Genomic DNA, 7116 nt, shown 5'->3' with positions numbered 1-7116 from the left:
TCTTGCTGAAATGGATACCATGTTTCGCAAGTTTAAATTATTATATAAAGTCGAATATATATAATGCATTGCCAGTTTATGGATGGATATACGTCCACTGGTTGTTTTAGCAAAAAGCTAAATGGAAAATTTGAAATTATAAGTTTATTGGTTACGTACAGGAATTATATCATTATATAAATATCTGAGATTTCTCATACAGTCCCACTTTCTTTCCAGTCTATATTGGCACCATGCCAGGGCGGAAATGACGTAGATAGGGACCACACAAACATTTTTGAACGTTTGTTGGAAATTATCTTTACAGAATCTGTAAAGATAAAAAGTGGGTGAGAATGTATATATCCGTCAATATCAATCATATTTAGACCATCTTCCTTATTATATATGATTTGATAACTACTGATTGCTCTATCTTTGCTTTACCTTCCCATATGAAATTATAAAATAAGTCATTAAGTGGTTTCAATAATACTTAATAAGGTTTTGATAAACTTATAAAACAATGAGTAAGTAAAGGAAGGAGTATTGACTTATCAACAGTATTTTTTCCAATTTGTCTTAGCATTCTTTTTTTTCCAGTGTCCTATATTATTTTTTCAACTTTCTGTAGGTTTTCATTAAAATTGAAATCAATAAGTTTTTTCTAAAACATCAAATATCAAAATTAACAGTTTAAACCATTAATACCAAGAAGAGCTGCGCATATCGTCGTCTTGTTCCGGTCAGACCCTTCAACACAGAATGATTGCCCTTCGCATATCATTGCCTTATTTCAGTCAAACCCTTCATCACAGAGTTATTGCTTTTGATTAGTCATGCAGTAATGCATATAGGAGCAATAATCGTCTCCGCGTTATTTCTCTGCAACTACTGGCTGTTATTCAACGAAACTTTATAAGAACCATCAATACAAAAGGAGATGTGCATATCATCGCCTTGTTTCGGTCAGACGCTTGAAAGCTCTTGATTAGTTGTGCAGTAAACATATAGAGCAATATTGCTAATTTTTCTTGCCACTGTTTGATTTATTTCAACGAGACTTTATGGGAACCATCACTACAAAAAGGAAATTTGCATCTCATTGGTATGTCCCGATTATGCTATTTACCACGAAGTTATGACCCCTGTTATGGCCCCAAATATTTATCATGTACACAGTATGAATCTTTTTATGCAATTATTTTCACTGGATTTCAGCATGTCTATTTCGATCCTTAAAGACTAGTGTAAATAAATATATAAATGAAGCCTTATGTCTCCAAGTTGTTGCGTCAGTAGTAACCAGTACTCGGCCGGGGTATAAATTCAACGAATTTGCATGTTTGACCTAACGATCCATAAAATTTTGCGTTTTGGATTGATTAAGAAGAAAATGGTCGGGTTCGATACAAGTGAAAATACGAAAGGTAAAATTTTACGATGAAAATGAAAATATGGATTTTATTTCATAAATATTTTCAAGGACCATCTCTCTTATGTTGTTAAAATAGTGGTCCGACCGTTTTGCATTTTATAAACAACTACAACATCCATGTAAAAACTGTAAATGTATTTAATTATGTTTTTTCCTAGTTATGGATTACATTGTATCTGTTAGAAAGAAAAAGGCAATAAAATATGATTAAAATGAACTCAATATTTGTTTGATAAGTATAGTCATCGTATCTGCTAGGCTTTCCCAAACAAAAAAATACATCAACAAATTATATCAAAATTGTGAATAAATCTGGAATAAATCATGTTTTCCTGATTTGTTAATACAATTTGTTCATGATTCATTAAATGAATCATAAATAAATTGTGCTTTTACTGGAAAGAAAAGGCCCCATTTATAATAGATTCATTACAAAAGTCAGATTTATTAACCATTGATTACAAACATAAGATATATTCAATACAACTTATTGCAAATTCATTACACTTGAACTGGAATGTATACAATTTATTCATGATTTATTGGAAATAGAACTTTTCCCGACTGCATTTAATACCATTTATTACAAATTCATTACACTTTAAAGTTCTGAGATATTCACAAGTTGTTCATGATTCATTAAAATCAGAGATTTTCCAGGATTTATTCAATACAATTCATAACATATTCATTGTACTTCAGATGTTCATAATTTGCTTAATTATAACAGAAATTTTCATTGATGTAGGTCCTTTTGTTTTACTGTTCATAACAACTAAACCCCTCTCAACTATACAAATATTTTTTTTTAATTTCCCTTTACTCATTACCGTACTTGTTTTTAATCAGTCACTGGAAAATATATATGGGTTTTTCAAGTCTCTTAGTTTAAGCATCACCATATTATTAATTCCATGCTCAGCGCAAAACGTAAAAAAAGAGTCAATTATACAAACTCGTTTTACTGTTAAATATGTTTAACTAATTTGCATGTAGATTTTATTGATTCAGAGTCAACTCGTCCCCTGGTCAACTCGTCCTCTGGTCAACTCGTCACCTTTTTGGTCAACTCGTCCCTTGGACAACTCGTCCCCTCGTCAACTCGTCCCCAACTCGTCCCCCCCCCCCCGTTGTTAATTAAATATATCATGACACGTGCCTTTGGTTATTAAAGTAAACACATAGTAATTTGATAACAGGATTAAAGACACATTTGCCTCTGTGGTTGGATACGTATATACATATTAAAAGAACGCGTGTCTTTAATTAGAAATTATACAAATCGCGTGAAAATCGTGCCAAAGGTTGTTATATAAAATTTTATTTTCCAAATGTCGACTTTGTTTTTGATGGTGTATGGTCAAATATGTGAAAATGTTGAATTAAATACAATTAATACATTCAATATGTTGACTTGTATTATACAAGAAATTCTGGAACTCGGTTTTATACAGCTCCTCTTTGAGATCAATTTAAAGATTTATTTATGGAAATTTAATATTAATCTTTACTTATTATTAGATGGCAATTTGAATATTTAGTAATTACTTTATGTTTTCAATTAGTTAATATCCACGGCAAATATCATTGTACGGATTTTTTATTTAAAAAATATAATGAAAAAAAAAAATACTAACTCTTTCAAAAGGCATGTATGTTTATACAACTCCTATGATAATGGACCATAATATTACAATGAAATTCAATTTTAAAAAAATCAGAAACAATTGACAATTTCACAACAAACAATTATCATGTTTTTAATTGACACGATCTTCTATAATGAGATCAATACGCACCGACATAAAGTTTTTAGCACTTCCAATTTCTGTTAATCTGTCGTCAGTCTTTAATCCATTCAGGGAGGAGGTAAAAATCAAAGAGTTGGACCTAATTTTAGTTTTAATTATCATTAAAACTCCGATTAATTAAACATTAATTGAATGTTTGCAAACTTACCTGTCTTTGTAATTTTACATCAAAGCTATGCACGTGGGTTAGATAAAGATCATTAAAATTTAACGTAAAAAAGACGTTATTTTATTAATATTTCGATATCAATCAAATTCATTATAAATTTTACATAAAACGTACTATTTAAAGACATTGATTTACAACATAATAGTGACGAATAGAGCGAACGTAGGGGACGAGTTGACCATATTAGGGACGAGTTGACTCTTTGAGGACGAGTTGACCAAAAGTAGGGGACGAGTTGACCAAAAAGGTGACGAGTTGACCAGAGGACGAGTTGACTAGGGGACGAGTTGACCGGATTGCATTTTATTTTTGAGTGATCAAGATCAGTTTTTGTCTTTCTTAATTATTGTTAATACGCAATCTGATCCATACCCACGGCTTTTTATGATTAGATCTATCATTATCAGTAAAAAAACTGTCGAATAGATTAACGTATATGCGTAAAAAGGTAAAATGTCGTAAAAAAGAGACTTAATTCTCTCGCGGACTTAACATCTGTTGTTAGTTTATTGTTTTGAACAGCATGGCTCCCAGCCGCGCGATTAAACGATAAGATCTTGCAGGGAACTGCAGCCTACCGAGCGCCCCCTATCAGCCGACAACAGAACAAGATTAATAGGAAACGAAATTTTTTGGCCATTTCAGAAAAAAGATAACTTACCATACAAACAGTTTTCTTTCTTTTGGATATAACTAATGTCAGAAACAAACTAACTTACAACAGATTTTGTCATTGCAGCTGCAAAATTAGGAACTTTATACAATACTATAGTAGCTAGGAATAACATTTCGTTTGCATTAATTCTATGCATAGGAAAAAGGCGGTTATTTTGGAAGATGAAAACTTGTGGTGTTACAAAAAAATATGGATAAAAAACAATATCAAGGCATCTAGACTACTGATAGATGGTATACTGATAGACGGTAAGTTCAAAATTTTCTTTCGTTCTACATAGCGTTTTTAATAACCTTCTAGATCATATGTAAGTTGGCAAAAAATAAAATTTACTGGAGTAATGTGCAGATTAGGATAACGATCGATTCGCCCCATAACGACTCGCCCCATTTTAGTGACGATTCGTCCCCCCCCCCCCCCTAATGGCACCACCTTAAATTAAATATTTTTTTATTCATTTGATTTGGATTGAAAAATATTTATGATACAAGATACAAGTTTTAAAATATGCACGCATGTGGATATCTATGTACAGCTCATTTTAAAAACATAAATCTGCATTGTTTCACACTGAGCTCATCTGCACATTTGAATGCGATGAAAAATGATGTTCTTTTTTATTGAAGACTATTTTTCTTTTACTTAGTTATCTCGCAGAAAACTGAAAAGAGCTAACTGAAAAGAGCAGCAAAGAAAGGACAGAACGTAAAAATCAGCAACTCTGATGAGATGGTAAAAAGCAGATGAACGGGAGATAATAAAATGCAGATGGACGGCTTCTTTGATCGTGAAGAGTTTGCTATTAGTTATGGGACGAGGGCATTCCAAGGAAATGACATATATGAGTCTTTAAAGCGTAAGTATAGGGCTACATATATATTAATCATTTTAAAAACGACAATGTGCTTTTTAAATATTAAGTACTAGTAAATGATAAAAAATAATACTTTTCAATCTGAATTTTGTTCATGTACATATAGTAATTCAATGTCATAGCCTTTCAATTTCGTTTTAAATTTAATTGAAGCAAATGGTAAAAAACTGGACTTGCTACAAAATATTTGTTCATTCCTCTGTTGAAAATGAAATCGAACATTCACCGGTTTGTTTTATCAACAAATATTTATCTATCATCAGACTTTGTGAAATATACTGCTGGTTTTTATTCAATAGAACATGTACAGTCCAAAGTGGTTGAGTCCTTTAGTGTATTTGGCTCGAGTTGAAATTCAAATTCAGATTGTATTGCAAATAGAACAAAAATATATTATACTTTTTTCAGAGTGATATGTCAGAAGTCTAAGTTTAAATTTTGATATTTTATTTATAAATATGATACTTTTTATGAGAATTTTCTTTTCTATTTCAGAGTATGCCATTCATTGCCTCAGTATAGAGATTCAACATTTAATGATTATAGGAATAAAAAAGGTGTAGCTCCAGACAGACACTGAAAAGGAAGGCAAAGATGTTTTCAGACTGACATAAAGCCCTAGTTTCTAAAACTAGAAATATATTCCTAACAGCAAGCACGAATATTTCCAGAATTATTCCCCTTTACTTGTTTACCTGACATTACCTGTTTTATTTGCAGGGATATTTATGAAATGAGCTATGCACGTACATTATGAGTTTTCAATGTTATGATGTGGTGGCATAGATTTTTTCACAAATTTTAATCTTGTTGTATGTTCTTGATTAATCTAGTCAGCTTTTGTTTGTAAAAAAAAAAAGAAAAATAAATAAAATTTATCAAGATATGTTATTATTATTATTATTATTATTATTCATATTTTTCTCCGGAATTGACACCATCATTGGAACCTGCATTTATTCAAAATCCATTAAATGAATATAAGCAGGCAAGCCTGATTTGTTAATGATTCATTAAATACATTGAATTTCGGTTTATGGAAGAAGAAAAAAATACAATTTATTAGTGATTCATTAACAATTTATTTGCAATTCATTAATGAATCAGTTGGTCAGCGAACCTAATTTATTGCAAATTGATTAACCTGATTTGTTGATAATTCATTGACTAAGTCAAGAAAAGGACCAAATTCATTACCCATTTGTTAACCTGATTTATTAACAATTTATAATAAGTTGGTAAATGGACCCAATTCATTACCAATTCATTTCACTGATTTATTAACAATTTATTCATAATGCATTGGCTCATTTGCATGTCATTTCCATCTATAATAAATTGGGAATAAATGGTAAATTTGTTTATCATTTATTATACTGATTCATTCCTATCTTTTTTTTGTTTGGGTTGTTTTTAAATTATTGTTTCCTTAAAATACATTGTAAATGGTTTGTGGTTTTAAACTTCTGTGCTTTTGAAATTTAATTTAAGGCTTCGTTTGTCAAGCAAAATAATAAGTATCAATGGATGTCAGTGTCTGTAATAATTTATCACAAGTAATGCTTTGTGTAGGACTTAGATATTTTAATTATTAGTAGTAAAGGGTTTAAGGGGTGAGTAAGTAGGAGCTGGTGCAAGTGCAAAGGAGTAAGTGCTAGGTGCGAATTGCCTATTGTGAGACGTGTTATAATTGCATGGCGGAGACGTGTTAAAAGTGTATTATTATTATTATGTATCACGCTTAAGCCTATTATTATAATTGTTACGGTAATTGATTGAACACGCGCTATATGTAAATATTTGAATAGACCTTTAAAGCGAAAGTATACTTTGAAAGATGGTACAAAGGAAACTATTTAATACACAATGGCCAAAAAATGTAATAAGCTTTGTTTACGGAGCATAATGTTCCGGTGCAGAAACCCCACCCTCTTCTAAACGTGCACTCTTTCTATTTTATGCGAAAGTTTAACGCAATTATAAACCATTTAAGTATATACCATGGATTCTGCTGCTACTATCGATAAGAGCCTTGCAGATAGTTTACTTATGAAGGATACTAATATTAACATTACTAATAGAAGCGGGCAGAAGTATCAAAATTGCAACCGCGAAAGTGCTTCCCGTCGTTTTAATGAACTGAACGGGAATCTCTGTATGAAAACGCTT

The 7116-nt window shown here is 31.0% G+C and overlaps 1 long non-coding RNA gene across 1 annotated transcript; it reads left to right on the top strand.

The window, feature by feature from the left end:
• Positions 1 to 2552: 2552 nt before the first annotated feature.
• LOC132753341 (uncharacterized) lies at positions 2553 to 5881 on the top strand. The gene is made up of 3 exons (XR_009628943.1): positions 2553 to 4321; positions 4720 to 4929; positions 5443 to 5881. It is a non-coding gene; the product is annotated as an uncharacterized LOC132753341 (long non-coding RNA).
• The last annotated feature ends 1235 nt before the right edge of the window (positions 5882 to 7116 follow it).

The sequence above is a fragment of the Ruditapes philippinarum genome, unplaced genomic scaffold (genome assembly GCF_026571515.1).
Source record: "Ruditapes philippinarum isolate M1 unplaced genomic scaffold, ASM2657151v2 ctg13505_1_1_1_1, whole genome shotgun sequence".
Lineage (NCBI taxonomy): Eukaryota > Metazoa > Mollusca > Bivalvia > Venerida > Veneridae > Ruditapes > Ruditapes philippinarum.
The sequence above is the reverse complement of the archived record's forward strand: the minus strand, read 5'-3'. Positions and strand labels throughout refer to the sequence as shown.